This window comes from Phocoena phocoena, chromosome 1 (genome assembly GCF_963924675.1).
Source record: "Phocoena phocoena chromosome 1, mPhoPho1.1, whole genome shotgun sequence".
In the NCBI taxonomy this organism is placed as follows: Eukaryota; Metazoa; Chordata; class Mammalia; order Artiodactyla; family Phocoenidae; genus Phocoena; species Phocoena phocoena.
In genome coordinates, this window is record NC_089219.1 from 77,353,611 (window position 1) to 77,379,223 (window position 25,613).

At 39.6% G+C, this 25,613-nt stretch overlaps 1 long non-coding RNA gene across 1 annotated transcript; it reads left to right on the plus strand.

Moving 5' to 3' along the window:
* Positions 1-827: 827 nt before the first annotated feature.
* On the plus strand, positions 828-21,010 carry LOC136139004 (uncharacterized). Its single transcript, XR_010656790.1, has 3 exons — positions 828-912; positions 18,211-19,290; positions 20,404-21,010. It is a non-coding gene; the product is annotated as an uncharacterized lncRNA (long non-coding RNA).
* The last annotated feature ends 4,603 nt before the right edge of the window (positions 21,011-25,613 follow it).

A 25,613-nucleotide genomic window follows, 5' to 3' on the forward strand; every position in this document is an offset into this window, starting at 1 on the left:
TTGACAGGCCCTAAGAGTCCTTACCAACTTTCCTGCCATTTCATGAACCTAACTCTCTTGATAGCTCCAGGATTTAAGTTAAAAGAGTGCCTAAAACAAAGTCCAGAGCACATGACCCTTGTCTCTTCATGTATGCTGTATGTCTCTAGATCAGTCGTGAAGGCTTTCAACGGTCTCACTCTTTCCTTGAGTAGGTTTCCTGAATTCACCAGACTTGCTGTCACCTGGAAATCTCCTGCTTATTTGGTTGTCAACACAGGCTAGAGGAATAGAGGATAATGCCACGCACACCTCAACAACTTTCCGTCTTGCTATGTAACTGAAAGTGTTGGTCTCACTCTTTTCATTTGTTGCGGGCCTCCCCACCCCAAGAACTGTCTGAAGGACATAAATGGAAAGAGGCAGAATTTAGGATGACTGAGAAGAGAGAGTATCTTTCTGAATTTTCTAGTAAGCACTTATTCCCGTGTCATTACCAAGTAAGGATGAAAGAGGCTCACGGAGAGCAGTGGACGAGGATCATTTAAAAACTCCAAATGCAAATCACAGTTACAAAAAGTGCTTTTGGTCAAACATTAGGAAAGAACATTACTACATTTGAACAACCCTACCTAAGCAAACCATGTAGGAGGGAGAGAAGGAGACTCCTGGAATGGGAGGAAATTCCAGTTCAGTCTGGTTTACAGAAACTTCAACCACAAGCTCTTTTCAAAAGAATATCTGGATTCAAGCATGACATCATCTAAAGAAATGCTCATTGGTGTTCAGACCCTGACTGGCTGGGATCTGGTTCTCTTTATTTAACCCTTTCTCAGCTATTACCCATTTAACTTTGGGAATACACTTTTCATGTTGTTTGCAGCAGCAGTAAGCACTGGAGCAGGAAGCTTTCTATAAACTCCTCACCTCAGTGTAAATTTTTATGCTTAGAGTGTCAAAAGTTATTTCAAATGCTTTGTTGCTATGTAGTTGCAAAAGCATCATTACTGAGAGAAATGCTTCAATTAAAGCCTTTGAGAAATAGAGAACATCAAGTCAGTGTGTGGTTATCTTCTCCACCTTAGTCTCCTTTCTCTTATTTTTATCCCAATTTTATTGAAATATCATTGACACATAACATATTGTATATGTTTAAGGTGTACAACATGAAGATTTGATACAAATATATATTACAAAATGATTACCACAATATAGTTAGTTCGCACATCCACCACCCCACATAGTTACGTGTGTGTGTGTGTGTGTGTGTGTATGTGTATGTGTGTGTGTGGTAAGAACATTTAAGATCTACTCTCTCGGCAACTTCCAAGTATACAATATAGTATTGTTAACTGTAGTCCCATGTTGTACGTTAGATCCCCAGAACTTATTCATCTTATAACTGGAAGTTTGTACCCTTTGACCAGTGTCCCCCCATTTCCTCTACCCCCACCAGCACCTGGCAACCACCATTCTACTCCCTTTATCTATGAGTTTGACTTTTTTAGATTCCTCAGATAAGTGAGATCATACAGTATTTGTCTTTCTCTGTCTGCCTTATTTTGTTTAGCATAATACCCTCAAGGTCCACCCATGTTGTTGCAAATGGCAGGATTTCCTTTTCTTTCAGAGCTGAATAATATTCCCTTGTATACATATATCGCATTTTCTTTATCCATTCATCCTTTCATGGACACTTAGGTTGTTTCTATACCTTGACTATTGTGAGTAATACTGCAATGAACATGGGAGTGCAGATATCTCTTCAAGACAATGATTTCATTTCTTTCAGATATATACCCAGAAATGAGACTGCTGGATCATATGGTAGTTCTGTTTGTAATCTTTTGAGAAATTCTTTCATACTGTTTTTCATAGTGGCTATACCAATTTACACTCCCACCAACAGTGTATAAGGGTTCCCTTTTCTCCACATCCTTGCCAACACCTGTTGTCTCTTGTATTTTTGATAGCAGCCATTCTAACAGTGTGAGATGATATCTTCTTGTGATTTTGATTGGCATTTCCCTGATTATTAGTGATGTTGTGCATATTTTCATGTATCTGTTGGTCATTTGTATGTCTTATTTTTGGAAAAAAATATGTCTATTCAAGTCCTGCCCCTATTTTTAAATCAGATTATCTGGGTTTTAAAAATTTGTCTGTTTTGTTTTGCTATTGGGTTGTGTGAGTTCCTTATGTATTTTGGATGTTAACCCCTTGTCAGATATATGGTTTGCAAATATTTTCTCCTATTCCATAGGTTGCCTTTTCATTTTGTTGATGTTTCTTTTACTGTGTAGAAACTTTTTCATTTGATGTAGTCCCACTTATTTATTTTTGCTTTTGTTGCTTCTGCTTTTGGTGTCATATCCAAGAAATCATTCCTAAGACCACTGTAAAGATTTTTCCCTACGTTTTCTTTTAGGTGTTTTATGAATTCAGGTCTTTCTTACATTTAAATCATTAATCTATTTCACGTTAATTTTTGAGTGGTGTTAAGACAGGAGTCCAACTATATTCTTTTGAATGTGAATATCCAGTGTTCCCAGAACAATTTATTGAAGAGATTATCCTTTCCCTATTGAGTATCCTTGGATCCCTTGCCAAATATTACTTGAGCATATATGTGTGGGTTTATTTCTGGGCTCTCAATTCTGTTCCATTGATCTAGGTGTCTGTTTTATGCTGGAACATACTTTTTTGATTACTATAGTTTTGTAATATAGTTTGAAGTCAGGGACTGTGATGCCTCCAGCTTTGTTCTTCTTTCTCAAGATTGCTTTGGCTATTTGGGGTCTTTTGTGGTTTCATACAAATTTTAGGAACATTTGTTCTATTTCTGTGAAAAATGCCTTTGGAATTTTTATAGAAATTGCACTGTTCTATACATAGCTTTGGGTAATAAGGTCAGTTCCCTTTCTCTTATAATCACACTCTTACCTTTTAGGTTAACATTTATGTCAGATTATTGCTTTACCTTGTCGTTATGGATGGATATTAAAATTACAGGCTTATAACTAAGCAGCTATTTGCAAAAACTGAAGTAACGTATCATGACCACCAAAGAGATGTAAGTATTTTGGCTGAATGGTGATAATTTTATTTGGATATTCCCCACTTTATCTAGGAAAAGGCACTGATACAGTTAATGATTTCGAAAGTATACCATTCTGGAATTAGCCTTTATTCTTCCTGTCTTCTCACTGGATGCTTGAATGGAATCAGATAGACACAGGCAGTAATTGTGGGTCAGAGTGATAAAATGACTCATAATATTGAGCTTAATAGTTGTGAAACCTAGGGATATTATCTTGATTTCATATCATTTTCACTGCCTTCTACTGGTAATATAGGAAATATGTGATTTCCAGTTAATAAATTCAAACCCTCCCTATTTCAATCATCTTTTAGTTTTCATAACATCTCTGGAGATAAAAGAGACAACTATCAGAGGCAAGAAACACAGGTCTAGAGGCATGAAGAGCTGTATACAATAAAGGAACATAGGGATGAGAATATGGGCACTCTGATCCCACACCCACTGGCAAGACGATTGATGGATGAAACATAACTGTCAGCCAGTAGACTAAGGAGGAAGGAGCTACTTCTTGAGCTTTTCAAACATGATGAGCTTATTCTCCCTTCTGGTTCTATTACTACCAAAACAATCATAAGAATTGACCCCACCAGTCAGGATTTGGTCCCTAAAGATATGAAGAGAAGGGTGGGAAGGCAAGACCCCCCTGTGGTTAACTGTCAGAGGAGATAGGAAGTTCAGACAAAGAGTGAGTATGAATAGCTGGGGAGCATTAGCTGTCTCTTTACCCTCTTCTACACTGGGACCTGCATTTCAACTAATACAGAATTGGTGGTTGACTCAGAATGACATAGTGTTTAACATTGTCAGAGTAGTTGTGTTTGAAAGTGTAACAGTTGTATATTCTTTACCTGGTTCAACAATATTCCCTTGTCCCCTGTGAAAGCTGTTTTCTAGAATAAAGACTCCCTCTAGCCCAAAGCTCAAAATTATTAGTCATATTGAGTAGTAAAAACAAATCAACAAACTGCTATGCATTTGATTCAGTTTATAAATCCACTGTCTTTCAAATATCCATGTGTAAAGCAGGCTCTTCAGGAAACAGACACTGAGAGCATGTACTGGGGAGTACCCTGCCTTTTGGAGAAGGGAAGGCAATAGGATTGGGGAGAGGGCGGAGTCAATGTGTGATGGTCCCAAGAAAAGCCTCAGGTTACTGTGACACTTGTCACAGAGCCCTTTGGGGATCTCTGAAGCTGGGCTTGCCTTGCAGAGTTGTCCTGAATTGGCACTAGAAGACTGGGTCTTTATACCCTTGCAGTGACCAGTCATGGGATGTGGGTGACCCTGTGACCCCCAGTGAGGTGGCTTTCTAGGGCAAGTCCTAGAGAAGGACTCAGCTGAGAGCTGTAAGTGGTCAGTACAGCAGGTAGCTGAGGGAATGTGTATCTCAGTCCTGGAGGATGGATTTGGGCAGTGTATTACAGCATCCACTAAAATACAAATTAGACTTTTAAAGTTATTTAATTCTTTCAAAAGTTGCCAGAGTGTACCAGAGTTATAAAGACTTCAGGGAGCTCCTTCAATGGCCCAGAGATGGCAGATCTCTTAGAAATTATAAGGCAAGTCTCTTTTTGGAACCTTTTTACTCATCAAACAAATAGATTTTCCGTTTACTATATGGTAGCAAAAACACAGGGGCTGTTCTGGTTTTTGATATGTAGGGTGTTTGGGGGAACTGGGGCAGGAGTGTAGCTGCCTCCACTCAATCTGCTTGGAAGAATAAAAAGTGGTTGGCTTAACCTTCACCACCCCAGCTTGAGTCCACATTCTTAGAAGATGAGCTAAAGGTTGAATTCTGGATCTTTCTGGGTAAGAGGGGGAAAAATCTGCTGCCAAGTACAGGAGCGCTGGAGCCTGGAGACGGAATCCAAAAACTGGTTGTGGATGAGGAATAATGCCTTATATGGCGTGACTGTTCGGAGCCACTTCAGGGAGCTGGGGGATCATCGTGGCATTGCTTATGATAATCAAGGGCTGTCTGAGATTCAGGAGGTGAAGCAAGAAGATATGTGTGCCTAATGTTGAAGAAAAGCATTTCTATGTCTGTTAACATTTATGGTGTCCGATTGAGTGGGTTAGCAAAATAAAGACAGATGGCAACAGATTAATACGAACGTTTACTATACCTACAATACTGCGCCCACTCCAGCTGAAGCTCTCCTGCTTAACTTCCTCTACAGCTCACAGTCAAATGTCACTTAGTGACCCTGAAGAGAAGAGCAATTTATGATGGATCAGGAATCAGGATTAACCATACATTTATCATGGAATGAGGAATCAGAAACTTCATTTAATGTATAAGTGATGTTTGTCTGGGGCTGGTGGATCATTACTTTGCAATCACTCCTTGTGTTAGGAAGCAGGAATTGATTAGCCTAGGGTCATTAAGTCCATCCCCTGCCTCCAGGCTGTACAGTTTTTGTAAATGGTTCCAGCTGGATATGCCTTTATGCTATTCTTAAGGAGCTCCTGAAGAGGAAATTACGAGATGTCCCTGAGGAGCACATTGTGAGGGTCTCACAGTCTTAAGCTCCAAGAAGTTCTTTTCCATATTTAAGGAGCACTGGAGGAGGGAGTCATAATATCTGGGCTCTCCTACTAACTCTATTAACTCTATTGTGAGTTAATTTTTCCTATGTAAGAGATGAGTAAAAGTGTTTCTCCAGACAACTCCAACACCCCTCCAACACTGTCAGGAGGATCAAAGGAGAGAGTGATATGGAGAACACTACTGTGTTTCTAAATTAGGTCATGATGTACCAATTCAAAGGTACAAATTGAGATCAATTAGATGCAATTAAGGACTGATCAGGTCATAGAGAAGCAGATGTGATTAGGAGTGAAAAGCCTCAGTGAGTTTAGATTGAGGACAGGTCTAAGATGAGGTTTATCATGCCTACAGTAGAACATCAGGTGCATTTGACTTGGTCACGTTCAAGTCTATTGCTTTCATCACAATGTGATACCAAAGGTTATGTTATCTGGTATGGGCGTTTCGGTTATCATTGTTGGGTTTAAGTACCATTTGGAATGATTTTTGTTTCTTGCTTTAAGATGCTCAGGGACCTGGAGTGCACTGTCCTGTGTTTGTCTGAATCCGATTACTTGTAGGACAGTGTGGGTTTGGTGTTTTGAACCAGAAACCTACCCACTCATTGCACATGTGTTCCCATATCCCATAATGAAAAATTCACTGTAGATTCAAGCCTCTGATAAATGGTGGTAAATTTTTTCCAACGTTGGAATTTTTCTAATGTCTGATAAATGTCTGTCATAATTCACCAAAGCTTTTAGAGCACAAGAGAACATCCATTATAAAGCAGAGATATGAATTCTCCCTGTATATGCCTCTGATATGAACTCACCTTTGCTTTGCTGGCATTCGAGTTGGGGCCGTTTTGTCGTTGTTGCCCAATGGGCTACGCAGCTGCACTGGAAGAGTTGTGACCCCCTCTCCTTCGACTCTTGGACACAATTTGTCCTGTCTCTTTCACCCTTGGAGAGCCTCACAGCTGGTCTGCATGATACCCGATATCATTTTGATGATAAATGAAGGCCTTTCTTAAAGTACAGTATCTCTATCCTGCGATGGTGAACGGAACACCTCCTCCAAGGACGATGCACTTCCTATTAGTCGCAGTTATTGCATAGCCATTTCTGCTCTTTGATTTTTGCATTTCCTAAAGTTTGGGTATATTTCTTTCTTTCCTTTTCTATTTGATTTCTGGGGCTTTACAGCAGAGTTTGTTTGAAGCTCCTGTCTTTCAGAGGCCTTTTAAAGTTTGTTTTTAAAGTAATGAATGGAAGCTTATATAAACAACAAATTGTGAAGACTGAAAATAACGTAACGATATATTATATTTGGAATAGCACCTCATGACTTACGAACTACTTCTATTACCAAGATCAGCCCTTGTTCCATTTATGCTCACATTGGTGCTGCAAGGTAGATAAAGGAAAATATCAGAAAACTGGGCTTAATAAATTTAGATGTTTTGTTAATTTTCTTATTTCTACCAAGTGATGGTGCCAGTATTCAAACTCAAGTCTTCTGATTGTTTGTCCATGTCTTTCAACTTGATCACAGTGTTTAGTAGTAAATAAAACTTGCAATGATGTTTATTTGACACATTTAAGAGTATGACTGTGGATGACTGGGCTGCCCGGCCTTTAGACAGCTGTGGTAAGTTACACAAATGAAAAGGGTAAGTGTGTTTCAGGCACAAGTCAACATTTGTAGAGGTGGTTGGAGAGTGAGTGGAGAAGGAGAGACAAAGAGGTTGTGGCTCCCAGCAGTCCTTCCTTGCAGGTATCAGGGGATGAGCCTTCCATACAGGCTCATCTTAGGGAGGTGGCTGTCCTGTCTCAAGTCAGTTCTGGAGCCCCAGGCTTGGGAAGAAAGACAGGGTGGAGGATGGCGTGGTGAACATCTTCCCTTTCACAGCACTTGCTTTGGGCCTGCCACTTTTCGCTTCTAGGAGTCAGAAAAAAAGTAGATGCCTCAGATAAGCTTATTTTAGGGTTTAGTAGGTGACTTTGGTGAGAAGTTTACATCTGCAACGGTTAGTTTCATGTGTCAACTTGATTGGACCACAGGGTACCCAGATATTTGGTCAAACGTTGTGTTGCTATGTCTGTGGGGGGGGGTTGGATAAGATTAACAGTTAATCATAAGACTGGGTGAAATGGATTGCCCTCTCCAATGTGGGAGGGCCTTATTCAATCAGTTGAAGGTGTGAGTAGAACAAAAAGGCTGACCATCCCCTGCATAAGAGAGAATCCCTTCTGCCAGACCACTTTCATACTGGGACATCAGCTTTTGCCCATTCAAAGTGAAGCATCAGTTTTTCCTGAGCCTCAGTTCTGCTAGCCTTCCAACTGGAACCACACCATCAGCTCTCCTATGTCCCCAGCTTGCGGACTGAGGTTCTTGGGACTTCTCAGCTGTCATAATCATGTGGGCCGATTCCTTATAATAAATCTCTTCCCCGATGTACATCTTGTTGGCTCTGTTTCTTTGGAGAACGCTGACTAATATAACATCCTTCCAATAAGATAGGTGGTACATAGCAAATGACGAGGCAGACGCGGCAGTGGTGAGTGAGCTGTTGGAGGTTTGGGAAAGGGGAATGGGATCCTGGCAGGGAGGACACTCAGGGAACAGGACACAAAAATGCAGAAACAGCTACACTCTCCATACAATGTATGGGTGTGATTTCTCAACTTTGCTGTGCAGGAAGTGTTGCTGGGGAAGTGGTGAATGGAAAGAGCAGGAGGGGGAAGGCAACTTGGGAGCATGAATAAGGAGGACTGGGCCAGGTTCCACGGCAAGGGTCTTGCACAGTCATAGAACAATATAAAATGCGCTGGGGTGGGGAGAATGGGAGAGAAGCAAAGAGGGTGAGAGAGCCATTCTGAGAGGGTAAGAGAAGGGCATATAGACAACATCTCGAAGACTGAACTTTGTATTTTTTCTTTTGCGATACGCGGGCCTCTCACTGTTGTGGCCTCTCCCGTTGCGGAGCACAGGCTCCGGATGCGCAGGCTCAGTGGCCATGGCTCACGGGCCCAGCTGCTCTGCGGCACGTGGGATCTTCCCGGACCGGGGCCCGAACCCGTGTCCCCTGCATCGGCAGGTGGACTCTCAACCACTGCGCCACCAGGGAAGCCCTGAACTTTGTCTTTATCCAGCTTTGCTTGCTCCTTTCCTAGAGATGAAAACAACTGCCATTTCATTCTGTCAAATCAAATTTACCTTATTTTAACTCAAGCCAGCAAATATTTTCTCATTCATTTACTCCACAAATACTTATTGAGCGCTTACTGTGTACCAGGCATGGTTCTAAAGTACTGGGGATATAATAGACCAAACAGATAAAATTCCCTGCCGTCGCGGGGCTGCCCATCACAGACAAATAAGCATCTACCCTTCCGTACCTTACCCTGGATCGTACTCTAGTAAAAGCCAACATTCTGAACAGACAAGACAGGCTCTGCTCTGAAGGAGCTTATAGTCCAATAGGGTGATTTAGATATGCACAAACAATGATCAGAGCATAATTTGACATGTGGGAAGAAGTCTGAGGGAATGAGAATTACTCCCTCCTAATTTTACTTGACCCACTTTGAGATCTTTCTCTTAAGCCTTATGATTACTTAGTGAAGAAAAAGTACAAACTGCATTTGGCAACCGTTATTTCTCTTCATTCTCCGAACAATCCTTCGAGTTAGGTAAAACAGCTATTATTATTTGCAAGTTTGGGGAAAATGAGTGCTCAAATGTTAATGGTCCTATTTTTATGCAGAGTTTTATATTTCCCTTTCATGTCAGACCACACATCCTGCCTTTCTTAACCTCTCCCACTGGAAGAAGTGAAGCATTGTGTGCCAGGTACTTGGTAAGACAGTGGCACAAGCTGGCTCTGAGGGGTTACTAATCATGGTCAGCCAGGTGGATACAAGGGAAAATATGGTGTGGTGGATGTGGGAGTGGTATTTTGTCCTGTAATTGGCCGTGCATGCCCAATTTATGTGTAATCAATGTGAGGGAGGAATGTTATATGATATTAAAATTTTCTGGGGAATATTTCCCCTCCACCTACAGACAACCTTTAACATACCTAGATGTATGGCTCTTTCCCTGTCAAACAGGCCCCATAAAAGGGAGGATGAACAGTGGGAATGGAAGGCAGCAGCCTTAAGGGGCAGGCTTCCTAGCAGTCCTCTTTTGGGAGAAAAGGAGGAAGGAGGGGAATGAGGACCAGTTCTCCCAGGATGCTCCTAGAACAGACCCAAGGAATTGCTGCTGTTCAAAAGTCAAGGAGACTGAAGGAGAAAGACTCAGATTTTACCTAACAACTTGTGTTTAGAAGAGTTTAGCATCCCTTTCACCCTCACCATCCTCCTGAGAGGTAGGCGGAATAGGTACTGATAGTCTCACGTTATGGAAGAGGAACCTGAGACTGAGACCTTAAGTAATTTATGGAGACTATAGACGAGTACAAGTGGAGTGGAGATTTGAATTCAAGTATATCTGACATTTAAACCTTAGATTTCTTTTCCTATGCTACAGTGTTTCCTCTCATGAATAAAAAGTGAGGAGGAATCAGTGATTAAATTAAATATTGTAAGTAATTATTTGTGTAGTTAAATTTAATTATTTTGCAAGCCAGCATTACACTTACTCATAGTACTGTTTTTATTCTTAATTGTGGCTTGCAGAGTCTAAGGATAATAGTTCTCAACCTCACTGGTCACCTGGAGCTTCTCAAAAACAAACATAGGATATGTGTGTGTGTGTGTGTGTGTGTGTGTGTGTGTGTGTGTGTGTAGGGGATGGCGTGGAGGCAGTTAGCTATACCTTTTATACTGAGTCAGAATTTCTAGGAGGTGGAATGTAGTGTTTCCCAGGTTATTCTGATAGGCAGCCAGGTTTTGAAGCTACTGTTAGGTCTCATGCTTAAGCTGAGTCTGGCTCTGTCGGGGTGTGGCTGACCAAGCCTCCCCAAAAGGTGTCCAAATGGTGACCATGCTTATATATATTCATAACTTAACAAGGCCCATTCTTGACTGACATACATGGAACAACTTAGCAGAATTCTGAGATAATCCCAATGACCCATGTCCTGTATATTCCTCTCCCCTTGAGTGTGGCCTAGACCTGCGAATATGATGAGATTGTCACTCCCTTGGTTAGGTTACATGATGCTATAAAGGTAAATGGATTTTACTGATGTGATTAAGGTCCCCAATCAGTTGACTTTAAGTTAACAAAAGGAGGATTATTTGGGGTGGGCCTGACATAATTAAATAAGCCATTTAAAAGAAAGTCTAGAAATTGGGGTCAGAAAAAACAGCAGAGGTGTCCTTCTGTTAGCTGTGAAGAAGCAAGCTCCCAGTCATGGTGAGGGCCATTAGGTAGGGAAGGGTGGATGTCCTCTACAAACTGAGGGTCTCAGTCCTACTACCTCAAGGAATTGAATTCTTCTGACAGCCAGATAACTTGGAAGGGGACACAGAGGCCCAGATGCGATCTGCAGCCCTGGCTGACATCTTAATTTTAGCCTGGTGATACACTGAGCAGAATACCCAACTCATCAGTGCCTAGACGCCTGTCCTGTGGGAACCATGAGATAATAAATTTGTGTTGTTTTAAGCTTTTCAGTTTGTGGTAATTTGTTATGCAACAATAAAAAAAATGATACAAATATTAAAGTAAAATAAAGATTTTCTAGGACAATGGCTAATAAACTGCAAATATCTTGGAATTATTTAAGTACTTTTCTTTTTTCTTTTTTCTGGGTTAAAGGGAACCACATAGTGACAAAACAAGCAAACAAAGTTTCAGTGTTAGACACATTTGCAATCAAATCTTCATTTACCTTTAACCCATGTTGTTGTTGTTGTTGTTGTGTGTGTGTGTGTGTGTGTGAGTGAGAGAGAGAGAAAGAAAGAGGGAGGGAAGTATGGATAAGTTAAATTTTATTATAGTTTTTAAATTGAGATATAGTTCACAAACCACAAAATTCACCCCTTTAACCTATACAATTCAGTGTTTTTTTATTGTATTCACAAGGCTCTGCACCTAACATCACTATCTAATTTCAGATATTTTTATCACTCCCCAAAAGAAACCCTGCACCCCTTAGCAATCACTACCCATTTCTCCTTCTCTATAACTCTTGCAATCACGAATCTATTTTCTCTCTTTGGATCTGTCTATTCTGGACATGTCATATACATGGAATCATATAATATGTGGCCTGTTGTGTCTGGTTTCTTTCATTGAGCATAATGTTTTCAAGATTCATCTGTTATATAATAAACAAAATGTGTTATATCCATACAATTGATATTATTCAGCCACAAAAGAAATAAAATACACTTTTCCTTTATGGATTTTGTTTTTCTGTTGTTAGGTACATATATTTTTATAATGATGTCATCTTGATTGATTGACATTTTAATCATTTAAAAACATTCTTTATTGTCTGTAGTAACACCTTTTATTTTAAAGTTTATTATTTCTGATATTAGTATGTCCATTCAAGCTCTCTTCTAGTTGCTATTTGTATAATAGATCTTTTTCTGTATTTTTACTTTCAAACTATTTTCTCCTTTGACTCTAAAGTTTGTCACTTGTAGACATCATATAGTTAAATCATGCTTTTTAAAATCCATCCTGCTAATCTTTGTCTTTTATTGGAGTGTTTAATCCATTTACATTTAATGTAATTACTAAGGTAGGATTGATGTCTACTATTTTCCTATTAGTTTTCTGTGTGACTTATGTCTTCTTGTCCCTTTTTTTTTCTATTAGCGACATATGTTACATAGATATTTTTTATTGTGGCATTTTAATCTTGTTGTTTCTTTTAGTATATTTTTTTGAGTTATTTCCTTAATGGTTGCTATGGTGATTACAATTAACATTATAATTGATCACAATTTAGTTTGTATGAATACAAACTTAATTTCAATATTATACAAACATTTTGTTCCTAGCTGCATTCCCTCTCCTCTCCTTTGTCATATTTTTGTCATACAAATGACATCTTTGTGCATTATTTGCTTATCAACGGAGTTATAATTATTGCTTTACACAGTTGTCTTTTACTCTTATAGGAGAAGAAAATAATTACAAACAGAAAATACAGTTAAACTGTTTTTATATTTACCTATGTATTTACCTTTACCAGTATTTTCTATTTTTTCATGTGGATTTGATTTATTTTCTAGTATCCTTTCATTTCATCATGACAGACTCCCTTCAGTATTTCTTGTAGGGAAGGTCAGCTAGTGACAAATTCTCTCAGTTTTTGTTCATCTGACAATATTTTAATTTCTTCTTCATTTTGAAGGATAGTTTTGCTAGATATAGAATTCTTGCTTGATAAATCTTTTTCTTTTTCTTTTAGCACTTTGAATATGTTATTCCACTGCCTTCTAGCCTCCATGTTTTCTGATAAAAGCTGGATATTAATCTTGATGATTTCTTGTACCTTCTCTTGCTGTTTTCAAGATCTTCTCTTTGCCTTTCCATAATTTGATTATAATGTATCTAGGTGTGGATCTCTTTGAGTTTATCCTATATATATAGTTCATTGAGCTTCTTGAAGGTGTAGATGAATATTTTATAAATCATATTTGAGGGGTTTCTGGTCATCATTTCTTCAAATATTCTTCCTGTCATTTTCAGTCTTCTCCTACTAGGACTCCTGTTATGCACATGTTGGTATCCTTTTGTTGTGCCATAAGAATCAGAGACTGTTCATTTTCCTTTATTCTTTTTCTTTTTTATTCTTTAGACTGGATAATCTTGACTGACCTATTGCCAAGTTCTCTGATTCTTTCTTCTGCCAGCTCAGGTCTGATACTGAGCCCCTCTAGTAACTTTTTATCTCTATTATTGCACTTTTTAACTCCAGAATATCTATTTGTACTTTTATTTATTTATTTTTTTTATTTTATTTTTTTGCTGTACGTGGGCCTCTCACTGTCGTGGCCTCCCCCGTCATGGAGCACAGGCTCTAGACGTACAGGCTCAGCAGCCAGGGCTCACGGGCCCAGCCGCTCCACGGCATGTGGGACCCTCCCAGACCGGGGCACGAACCCGCGTCCCCTGCATCGGCAGGCGGACTCTCAACCGCTGCGCCACCAGGGAAGCCCTATTTGTACTTTTAAAAATAAAAATGTCTATCTACTGATATTTTCTATTTGGTGAGACATTATTCTCATACTTTTCTTTAGATGTGTTGCCCATCAGGTTTTGAATATATTTAAAATATCTGATTTAAAGTCTCTGTCTAGTAAGTCTAACATCTGGATTTCATCAGGGACAGTTTCTCCTGATTGACTTTTTTCCTATGCAGGGACCATACTTTCTTGTTTCTTTGCATGTTTCACAATTTTTTTGTTAAGAAATAGACATTTTAAATAATACAATATGGCAACTCTGGAAATCAAACCCAGAAGTTATTGTTGTTTTTTTGTTTAGGGATCCTCTTGAACTAATTATGTAATCTCTGTTTTCTTTGTCATGTTTAGCCATTAATATTTCTGCACAGTTAGCTTGGTGGCAAGATAATAATAGTAAAGTTATTTTCTTAAATGCCTGGAACCAATAAGACTCTCAGCCTTTGTTGAAGGACTTTGTCTGTGTATTGGGGTACATCTTCAACTCTCAGGTTGGTAGTTTACAACTTTGCATAACCCTTCACTTCTTGCTTCCACAGAGCCTCAAGTTTAGCCAGAAATGGGAGTGTAGGGCCTTCTCACACACTGGGGATGTGTGCAGCCCTATACACGCACATGGATTTCTAGTTTCTCAGAAATATGTCAGAGATTTTTAAAGCCTCAGTGAATATTTCCTTATGATTTTTCTTTTAAGTTTTTTGGTTAGCTTCTTGTATTCCCCAATTTTTGTCCCTTTCTCAGGCAACTGAAAGGTTATACAGTTGCTGCTGATTTATTTATTTATTTTTTGGCTGTGACGCATGGCATGTGGGATCTTAGTTCCCCAACCAGGGATCAAACCCATGCCCCCTGCAGTGGAAGTACAGAGTCCTATCCACTGGACTGCCAGGAAATTCCCAGCTGCTGATTGTTTTTGATAAACATTTTCAGGGAAAAGGCTGTTCACACTAAGTGAGCTCTGATTCAGGTCAAATAAAGACAGTCTTTCAAGTGGGATTTCCTGGGAACTGGCAGACTGGAATGACAGTTCTCTGGGAACCCTCCTGTGGCTGCTAGTCCAGTGATTTTTACTGTAACTCTGGTGCTGTTTGTTTTCAAGGTTATATCAGCACTGAGAAGAGGGGGATGGAAATAGGGCAAGTCATAACACCATAAAGCTTGATTTTCTTATGGGGATTCAGCTGTTTTTCTTGAGTAAACAATCCTCATTGCAAATGTTTGGTTAATTTCCAAAGTTTTGAAATATTTAATTTTGACCATTTTGCCAGTGTTCTTTTTGCTTTATGAAGAGACAGATTTTTGGAGGTCCTTTCTCTTCTATTCCCATTGACATCATCATCTTTATTTTAAAGAATAAATCATGTTTACTCTTTAACAAATTTCTTAAGATTCCATACTTCCTCTTTTTGTAAAGTGGACTAATAATACCTGACCTGCCTTATTTTAGATTTACGGTAAGAACTAAATGGAGTAATACAAAGAACATAAAAAGTTCAAAATAAGGACAAGTTGAAATTGAACATACAATTTTAATTGTATTATTGTTATTGTGTTATTGTTCTTTTGTTGAGATAGATATCTATATCCATATAGTGCTCTGGCAGAGATGCCTGGCTCTCCTCAACATTTGTGCTTCCTTTTCCAGGGTGTAGAGTTGTCTCTTGGAAATGATTTCCTGGCCACAGGCTATATTTTCAGCTCCCTACCCCTTATATCTAAGAGAATCATGCAATTGATTTTCACCAATGGATTTTATGCGACGTGTTGATGCTGAGTCACGGGCATTAAGAAACAGTATGCCTCTCTTCCCCCTTCTCCCAGTTTGATGCAAAAGAGCATGGTGACTTTGAGGGTCACATGTTAAATATAGTGGAACTACAGGAGGGAATGAGTCTGGCACCCTAGATTATTACTTGAAAAAGTACCCATCCTAGTTTTTTTTTTTTTTTTTTTATTTTGGTGAGTGAGAAATAAATTGTTTTGTTTGATCTATTAATGAATTTTTGGGTTCTTTTGTTACAACAGATAGAGTTACCTTAATGCAAGAGGCAGTCCCATGAAAGCACTGTTGGGTAAAATTATTTTACCTAATCTTGTATATTTGAGGATCTCAGAGTGAGGGTCTACACTGTATAGGTAGTCAATGTGGGTATACCTAGACGCTATTCTCCGGGCTGGTTTAATGAACTGGTGAAACTCCCTTTAGACAGAGGAGAGAATTAATAGCTGTCAGGTTGGCGTTGATGACTTGTCCCCCAAGGAGAAGACCCTCCCAAGAATAAATGGCTATCCTTTAACTTCCTAGATAATATGTTAGACTGAGGAAGAGTGGGTTCCTTTTTTGTAGGTCCAGGAAAGCTTCTCTAGGCCAAGGTCAGAATCTTAAAAGAGACTATGTTAAGGGTGGAAATACCTGCCTAGAAGATTGATGTCAATTTTAACACGTGGAGAGTCATTCTGGGAATCAGGAATAGCAGAGAAATTTGAGCAAATGTCATAGGTGGTAGTGGAGGAGGCTTGCAGTGATTTGGGACACGTGTGAGACTCCCCAGGGATTCCTTGAATCAAAATGGGCTATGGAATCTCGATATTTTGCTAGTGAGGGTTATGTAAAGGACTGTTCTTCTGTTGCTTTATTGTGACATACATTTCTGATTGAACCATCAGGCTTCTGAAACCTGAGGAAATTGCGGCACACAAACACACATGCTATGATGAGCTGGGTTATACAACTTATAATGGAGGCAGAAAAAGACGCTGTGATTTGAGTCGGTCCTTTGCTCCTTCTTTTTTATTGTCTGAAGTTTCCTTTTTCTTTTCTAATTGTATGACCACTGGGACTAGAGATCCCATGAATGGAGTTCTGAGAAATCCAGTGGAATGTTGTAATAAGAATCTGTTTCCTATTGATCTTCTCCCCTCCCAGTTAGCTCGTATTTGGATTGCTTTGGGCATGGGGGGAATGGGGCAAGAGCAAACATCCAGTAACTTACATTTTCAGGAGCTTTGTGGTTTTACTCAGAAACTCAGTGAACTGATCATGATGGCAAGCAGAGGTTAAATCTCCATCTCATCATCAAACTGGGAAGAATAAAGCATTTGTATTCAGTCACACAATGTGGAATGAGGGCAGCTCTTAAAATGATTGCTCAGGGTGCTTTTTCACATAGCCTCTGTCTAGCTGTATGTGACAGCCTGCTCAAAGAGAAACTTTTGACTAGATATATAATAAATGAGAAATGCCCTTGGGAAAAGGGAAACACCTGTTTTTCCCCCACTTAGTTCAATTCCTATCCATTAATTACTCAGGAATACTTAGCTGGCAGACATGAACTGTACAGCCCTGCCTCCCCTCCCGTTGCACCCCATTCTCCTAGCCTCTGCCCCAATACAAGTCCCTTTGGCATTTTAAAAATTAAGAGATATTTTTTCTTCCCCTTTGGCAAACGGTTTGCTTTTATACTGTCTCTATGGGGCCACAGGAATACCCTGCCCCTGAACATACACAAACCCAAGTTTGAAAAGCCTGATGTGGGAACGATCCATAGAAACAAGAGAATGCCTTTGCTTTTGCCCATACGTGGAGCTTGGCACTGCAGTGTGGGGAATTTGCCCGGGCTGTTCCACAGCCTCTGCCCTGTGCCCTCGGCGGGCAGGCAGCTGTGCTTTCTTTAGGATGGATGCTTCCGGAGAGTGACCGCTCAGAAACCTCAGATGCTTTCCCTTCACAACAGAAGGGCCCTGCCCCAGGGTTTTAGCTGGAGCAAAAATTTCAAAGGGAGATGTTTCCTGAACATCCCCTCCCCTCAAATACATTCTACTCCACACCAGAGCTTTGCAAGAAACTCTTTCACTGCCACCTCCCACAAATGTTTAAAAATGTTTCTTTTTCACTTAATTTACTTTCCAATTTCTTACTCATACTTGGCTCCCGTCTTTACGTCTGTGCCAATTGAAGGTAATATTATTTAATAGTCATAGATACACCTTCCCACACGGGCGCCACATCCTTGTTACATTATAAGTCCACAGCTCCCCATTCTATTCTTTGAAATCAAGAGGAAACCTCCCAACAAAACAGGGCAAGATAATAAGCTTGGCTACTGTTGCTGCAGGAAACACTTCTGGTTGGCTCTGGGCATGGAGCCTCAGCTTTTGGGCTGGGCCTCTGCTTAAATGGAGGGGGCAGTCGAGACCCTGGCCTGCAGCAGCCAGACCCCAGCTCCCTCACCATAAGCCCTTAATTGTTTATTAATGAAGCTTTCGCCAAACACATCTACGCATTGTCTAAACCCTCCGCCCCCAGAGCACATTCCAGCCCGCCCACGAAAGTGCACTGTAGGGCCGCTCTCTGAAAAGTCTCATTCCGTCCTTGGCAGAGTTGGTTAGGATTCAAACTTTTCATTTTTTTTTTTTTCCACTTTTATTGGCAGCACCAGCTAAATATGAGATTGTTTCTGAATCCTTATAAATGGCGGCACAGGTGTCACCACTCAAAGCTGAGCTCGCATCCCTTTGCCTTCACCGCCTGAGAACAGTGTCCCTTTCTGCTCCGCAGCTGGTCTCCAGGCCTCAGAGACAGGAAAACCCGGGTGGAAACTCCTCCCAAACACCCAGTGGATGGAGCAATCCAGCAGGAATAAGCCAACAGTTGCTGCTTGGTATTTGAACATCATTTAATGAGTGCCCAGAATTCATCTGTAAATGTACATTGTTAATTTAGGGTCTGCTATTCATTAATTAGGGCTTTAGTGGCAAGTGCCATTGAGCTATCTGCAATGTTTAAGGTTACGTCAAGCCCTAGTAAACGGCTTGCTGATAACAAGCTGCATCCATCTTCATTACTCGGCCACTGCTGTCTGACTTCGCTCAGCATCTTCGAAGGGCCATGCCTGTTGGAACTGAAGAATTAAACTTTTATCCAAACCAGATTCTGCTCTTTCACCTCTTCTGATTCCTTGAGTAGTTCCCATTTATTTTGCCTAAATGACATCTGATTACCTAACATGGAGTAGAGCAAGGTCTTAACCTAAAACAGCCTGCAGACCTCAGTTCTCAGCTGGAGAATTCCAGTGGGTTAACGCTAAGGAAATCCTTACATTTCCATTTCATCTGATACCGGGCTCAGTGTAAAAGAAATAGTTTCTGATTTTTCTTCTCATAAGGTTGCAGTTCCAACAGAATTTTTTTTAAAGCCAGAGAAATACAGGAAATTAATTTTAAACCTGGAGAATAAATGTCCTTATTGGTTCGAGTTTACTTTTGCAGTGTTTCTCTCTCTGAAAACATGTATCATTTGAGGCAATCACGGTGCCAAATGAAATAATTCCAACCATCTAAAGAGCCCTACATTCCGAGCCTCAGCTGTACAAACGCAGTCATGTTGGAGGTACACGCTCAGTCACCAGAGGGGCTCAGAAACCTACACTGCTTTCCTGTTTCTAGGCCCACAGTTGAAGCAGACAGCTAGGGCAGACAGTTAGCGAGATACTGTTCTTAAAGAAACTATATAAGTACAAGTTTGTTTATCCTTCAAACACTAGGTTAGAGGACTTGCATAAAAACTAACTTCCATTGACAGATAGTCTCCATAAGTCGTTGATTCTGAGAAGGGAGAGAGCTACCTGGCATGGCTGTTAAACACATTAGGGAGCTTGCAGGGAGAGCTTACTGCTCCCCTGAACCATGGTTCAATTTTAAGCATCACTGGCTGGGATGGGCTATTTTAACTATGTCGAGAAGTGAGCTTGAGAGCCTCATACTCAGTGTGTGCAAGGGAGAGGAGAGGAAGAGAATGATATAGCCCAAGGGAGGGTATCTGAAAACCTTTGCACCACTGAGCTGGCACACTTATCGCAGGGTGACAGTCTATACCGCAGGCCTGCAGTGCATTGCTGTTTGAGGTGCATGCTGCCAACTGGCTTAGAAAATGCAGATCCCCTTCTCAGATAGAGAGAGCGAGAGACAGAGTGTCAACTGACTGACATTCCCAATAATCGATGTTCCTCGCCTCTGGATGTGGGAGCGTGGATCCCAGCCGGGTCTGCCAGGTTGGAGGTGGCTCTTCCCAGGGAAGGCCATTGTCTCCCAGCTCTCACCACCAGCCCATCCGGGGCTAGCCTTCCACTGGAGGGTCCCTACCCCTTTTCACAGGCTGGCAAGAATGCCATCCTGTTTTCTTCTCCTTTGAGTTTGGTAATTAAATTCCACATCACAAAGATTAAAAAAGTGAGTTGTGTTTGTGGATCATCTTCTGGTCCTGTATCTTACCAAACACAAAATAGAAAATGCCCCAGAGACTATGGTAAGGAAAACAAACAAACAAACAAAAAACCCAAGGAAACAAAAGGCTTGGTTTATAACATTTAGTCATGAAGTTATCTACATTATATGCTATTGAAAGAGATAGTCTAAAGGCAATGATTTCTTAAATTTACCACAATGATGTGCTGGACACTTAAAGTAAGAGCCCTTTGAAACTGATGTGCTTGAAGGATAAAGCACACTCTTTCTTTAGAAGAGAGAAAGCCAATATATTGTGGAAGCAGAAGGAACAATGGAGGTCAGAGCTGAAGGTCTCTGCTAGAAGCAAGCTATATACAGGTATTTTAATTTTTTTTATTCAGACGGAAACTCTGCTCTAGGACCCGGAGCACTGCATGCAGACTGCTGGTAGGAAAAGTGCTCAATTGTTCAATTTTTATTATTCAATATTGTATTAAAATTTTTTTAGGCTCTTTGGGTCAAGGCGACTTTTAAAAGGTTAAAAGCTATTCAAAAACGTTACCATATCCATAAAAGCAAATGAGATTAAGCCTAAAGACTGATGGAGGAAAAACAATAATTTAGATAAACTGCTACCAGCTCAAAAATGTTTTGACTTTTACCAGAGAAAGGGAATTCAGAGATTCTTAGATTGGTTGTCATGTCAAAGAAAGATTCATTAAATTTGAAGCAATTATTTTTGTGCTTTTTATTGTTTGGTGTTTTAGACCAGCTTGCACCTTTCTTTGGTTATATTCTTTATAATGGTTTGGGAAATGTAATTGCATGGCTCCAACTTCCATCTGTCAACTATTGACCTTGCTGGTTGGGCATCTGTAACATCAGACAGTGTTGTCATGGAAAGAATTATGATGTTTCAATCGAATGTATTGCAAAGTTAACAAATCCATAACATGATCTGGATCACATGGAGGAGTTTAGAAAATGTGTTTCAGAGACCTCAGGGAAAAGTGAATAGGAGCTGCCCATTAATGTTTATCTCCACTGCTTGCCATTAATTGTGAAATTTATCGTATTACAGCAGAAGAGCTCAATTTTACGTTTGGTAGCATATATAAGTCCACGCCACTCTCTCACTTCATCCCAGCTTACCCTTCCCCCTCCTCATGTCCTCAAGTCCATTCTCTACATCTGCGTCTTTATTCCTGTCCTGCCCCTAGGTTCTTCAGAACCATTTTTTTTGTTTTGATTCCATATATATGTGTTAGCATATGGTATTTGTTTTTCTCTTTCTGACTTACTTCACTCTGTATGACAGACTCTACATCCATCCACCTCACTACGAATAACTCAATTTTGTTTCTTTTTATGGCTGAGCAATATTCCACTGTATATATGTGCCACATCTTCTTTATCCATTCATCTGTTGATGGACACTTAGGTTGCTTCCATGTCCTGGCTATTGTAAATAGAGCTGCAATGAACATTGTGGTACATGACTCTTTTTGAATTATGGTTTTCTCAGGGTATATGCCCAGTAGTGGGATTGCTGGGTCATATGGTAGCTCTATTTTTAGTTTTTTAAGGAACCTCCGTACTGTTCTCCATAGTGGCTGTATCAATTTACATTCTCACCAAGAGTGCAAGAGGATTCCATTTTCACCACACCCTCTCCAGCATTTATTGTTTGTAGATTTTTTGATGATGGCCATTCTGACTGGTATGAACAAGGTGATACCTCATTGTAGTTTTGATTTGCATTTCTCTAATGATTAATGATGTTGAGCATCCTTTCATGTGTTTGTTGGCCACCTGTATATCTTCTTTAGAGAAATGTCTATTTAGGGCTTCTGCCCATTTTTGGATTGGGTTGTTTGTTTTTTTGATGTTGAACTGCATGAGCTGCTTATATATTTTGGAGATTAATCCTTTGTCAGTTGCTTCACTTGCAAATATTTTCTCCCATTTTAAGGGTTGTCTTTTCATCTTGTTTACAGTTTCCTTTGCTGTGCAAAAGCTTTTAAGTTTCATTAGGTCCCATTTGTTTATTTTTGTTTTTATTTCCATTTCTCTAGGAGGTGGGCCAAAAAGGATCTTGCTGTGATTTATGTCATAGAGTGTTTTGCCTATGTTTTCCTCTAAGCGTTTGATAGTGTCTGGCCTTAAAATAGATAGCTAGTGGGAAGCAGCTGCATAACCCAGGGAGATCAGCTCAGTGTTTTGTGACCACTTAGAGGGGTGGGATAGGGAGGGTGGGAAGGAGATGCAAGAGGGAGGAGATATGGGAATATATGTATATGGATAGCTGATTCACTTTGTTATAAAGCAGAAACTAACACACCATTGTAAAGCAATTATACTCCAATAAACATGTTTAAAAAAAAAAAAAGAGGGGCTCAGTTTGAACTTGGAGTACTCCAAATCCAAATGTAGGGTTCAGCAACTGAGACAAAAAACATTATATGTTTACAATATGAAGTTGTACATTCATATCATTGATTGACTTGGTGGCAACTTTGAAATGTTAGCCACCATTGGGTTGCTTCAATTTTTGCTCAAAGTGCTTAACGATAGGCTTTAGTTTGGTTTTTGCTGCTGATCTCAGAAAACTAAACCTTCCAGAGGGTAGATCAGTCAAAGAAGTAGACCAAAGAGGTAATTAGAGCAATCAGGGTCAGCTTATATTTACTTGAAAGTGTAAGCATATAGAACAGCAAATTTCTTGACATTAAAGTGGGAAGTGAGTTGATACAAAATTATTTAATCTGCTATGGAAACTGGATCTGGCCTGACAAAATTAAAATGAATAGAAATAATATTCTGGACACAAATTTTATTTTCATCATCCTGTGTCTGAATAAGTAAGCGTTCCAAGTAAGAGGAACTAAAATTTCCATTTCACGAGAAATATTCCCTAACAAAGAGCTTTTGTGCTACATATCTTTTACTTTTATAAACTCTAAAAGGAGAATGGTTGTTGTGAACGTTAAAATAATTGGTTTCTTGGATCACAAAATGGCAAAGCAAAGCAAATCTGATGCATTGAGAAGAGCTAAAAAAACCTGATTCGGGTTGGCCCTGCCTGAAGAAAAATCTATTATATGAAAACAAAAATTTACAGATGAATAAATTAGGGGGTGATTATTCATACCGTAAAAGAGTCTTTAAAGGATTCCCCTAGGATTCTTTTAAAGGCTGAGCTCCACTAGTTCATGTAAGTGTTTGTGTGCAGATCATTAACTATTTGACAGGCCGACCGGAAAGGCAGGTGGAGAGAGCTGAGCGGAAGGGAGAGAATGTTCAAGAGACGGAGGAATCACTGACACTTGAGGTTCACCAAGTCTCAAGACAAACGTTGATGAAACAATAATGAAAGTCTAAGTGAAAATATGACATGTATTTACAAGATATGCTGTATACACTAGAGCTCTTGAAGGCAGACCTTTTGAGTTCATCTCCATCACTCATTTAGCTGTGCGACTTTGGAGAAGTTCCACGACCTCTCTGAATACCAACCTTCTAGGGCTGTGTGAGTCTTACATGAGTTAAAATATATAAAGCACTTAGTGTTCTGGCACAGAATAGATGCTGTGTACATGTTTCTAAGATGATTCTGCAACAAACTATTATAAAGTATCAGATATTCCCCAAAGCAGGGATCGTTAGTATGATCACAATGCTGGAAATTATTTAACAAAAAACTCTGTACCCCCCCCCCCACAAAAGGAAAAAAACAAAGACATTTTGAGAAATGAGTACTTTCTTTTAGGGTTTCCCAAAGGAGGTCAATCTAAAATTTAATCTTCTTTGAAATTATTGTCCTATCTTCAGTTTTCTAGGGGTTTGGCAAAATTTCCAAAACTGGGAAGCACATGGAGGCAATCAGCAACCTAGTGTCTATTGATTTTTCTGTTAAAAGGCTTTTATTCACCTATTATTACATTTGTCATTTTAAGAACAATAGTACATAGTTGAAATATAACTTCTTATTTGTGGAAAAGAAAACTTCTTGTTTGGTTGTCTTTGCTTGGTTTGCACAGAAATGAACTCTTCTCATGTATTCTATCCAGTACATCTGTGCATATAGAGGTTTGGGCTTGAAATGCACATGGATTGATACTTTCTAAAGGAACAACCAGTAACAAAGTGTCCCAATTTGCTCTCCCAGTCTGATCAAATGGCTGAGTTTAACAGGTTGCAAAACCAGAAGCACTAAAAATGGGTATGACTGCTGGTGTGTGTGGGGTTGTAGATAATATGGCAGTGGGAATCTCAGAGTCAGGTGAATGTACAGAAAGGTGCAGGTTCATTGTAGTCGACGTGGTCCACTCTGGGGTCTCTGCAGTTACAATTGTCCTTACCATGTCAATTCCGACATGGCACATGAGAAAGCCCCAACTTGTTTTTATTAAATTATAAAATGGTCTCCTAATTATTTAATGTATTCTCCTTTTGTGCCCTCCAAAACTCCTCTTTCACTCGGGGCAGGCCTCCATGTCTGGCCAGCCCTCTGGTCATATCAGAAGACCCTCTACTCTGTCACACTCTATCCCATGTTCCAGCTGGATACAGGATGAATAAAAATATGCTTTCTGATCCTCACACTTAGTTTATGTGAGTGAGTGCTGATGGAAATGGGTAAGTAAATAGTTTTTAAGTGCAGTACATCAAATTACTTCCTTTACAACCTGAAGTTCTTGACAGTTCTGGAAACACTATGCTTTTTTCAAATGTGAAAGTGGGTTGATCTTTACCTAGCTTCACAGCAGATTGCTAAATTGTCAGCTTTCATTTTTTTTTTTTTTTTAATTTTGTGTGATTTGATTCATCTTGGGGAGAAATTTCTACAGTTCAGTAAATTTAAAACCATGGACATCTGTAAATGCTTTTATTTCTGACTTGACTTATATAGAATAAGGGACAGAACTGTGATGAAGTGGGAAGTAGTTTAGTTGCCTTTAGTTAAACATTTGTCTCTCACTGGTTATTTCCTGTGTGTCCAATAGCCTTTATATTTTAATACCAAGAAATCAAAAATTTTTAAACTTTGCTTGTTATACAACTTCATCCAAAGCAACCTCATCTCCCAGACTTAAATTCCCCTGTTATATTTTTTCATTTTACACTTATCCTTCACAGCATGTAACACAAGGGTATTGAGCAATTTATTTGTGTAATTATTTGTTTAATGTCTATCTTTACTGATAGACAGTGAGCTCCAGCATGATAGGGGCCAGGCCTGTCTGGCTCAGTGCTGCAGACCCAATGTTGCACAAAAGTACACACATAGTAGGTGCTCAAAACATTTACTGAACCAACAGGTACTTACTAGTAAATTTTCTGTGCTTATTCTGCTTAGTTTCAATTAGATATCTATTATGCATTGCATTGACATTGTTTTTTTATTTAAAATGTTTTACTCTTAAACATTATATATGTAAAATGTTCAAACTTGTGTACATATGAAATGGACAAAAAATAAAATTTATCCTCACTGTCCTCTACTGAACTCTAACGGCTTCTAAAGAAAATGATTTTGTTTCTCTTTTTAAGCTATTCTGATATTTACCATCATATTTCTAAACAACACTTTTTATTCTTGGTTTTCTTA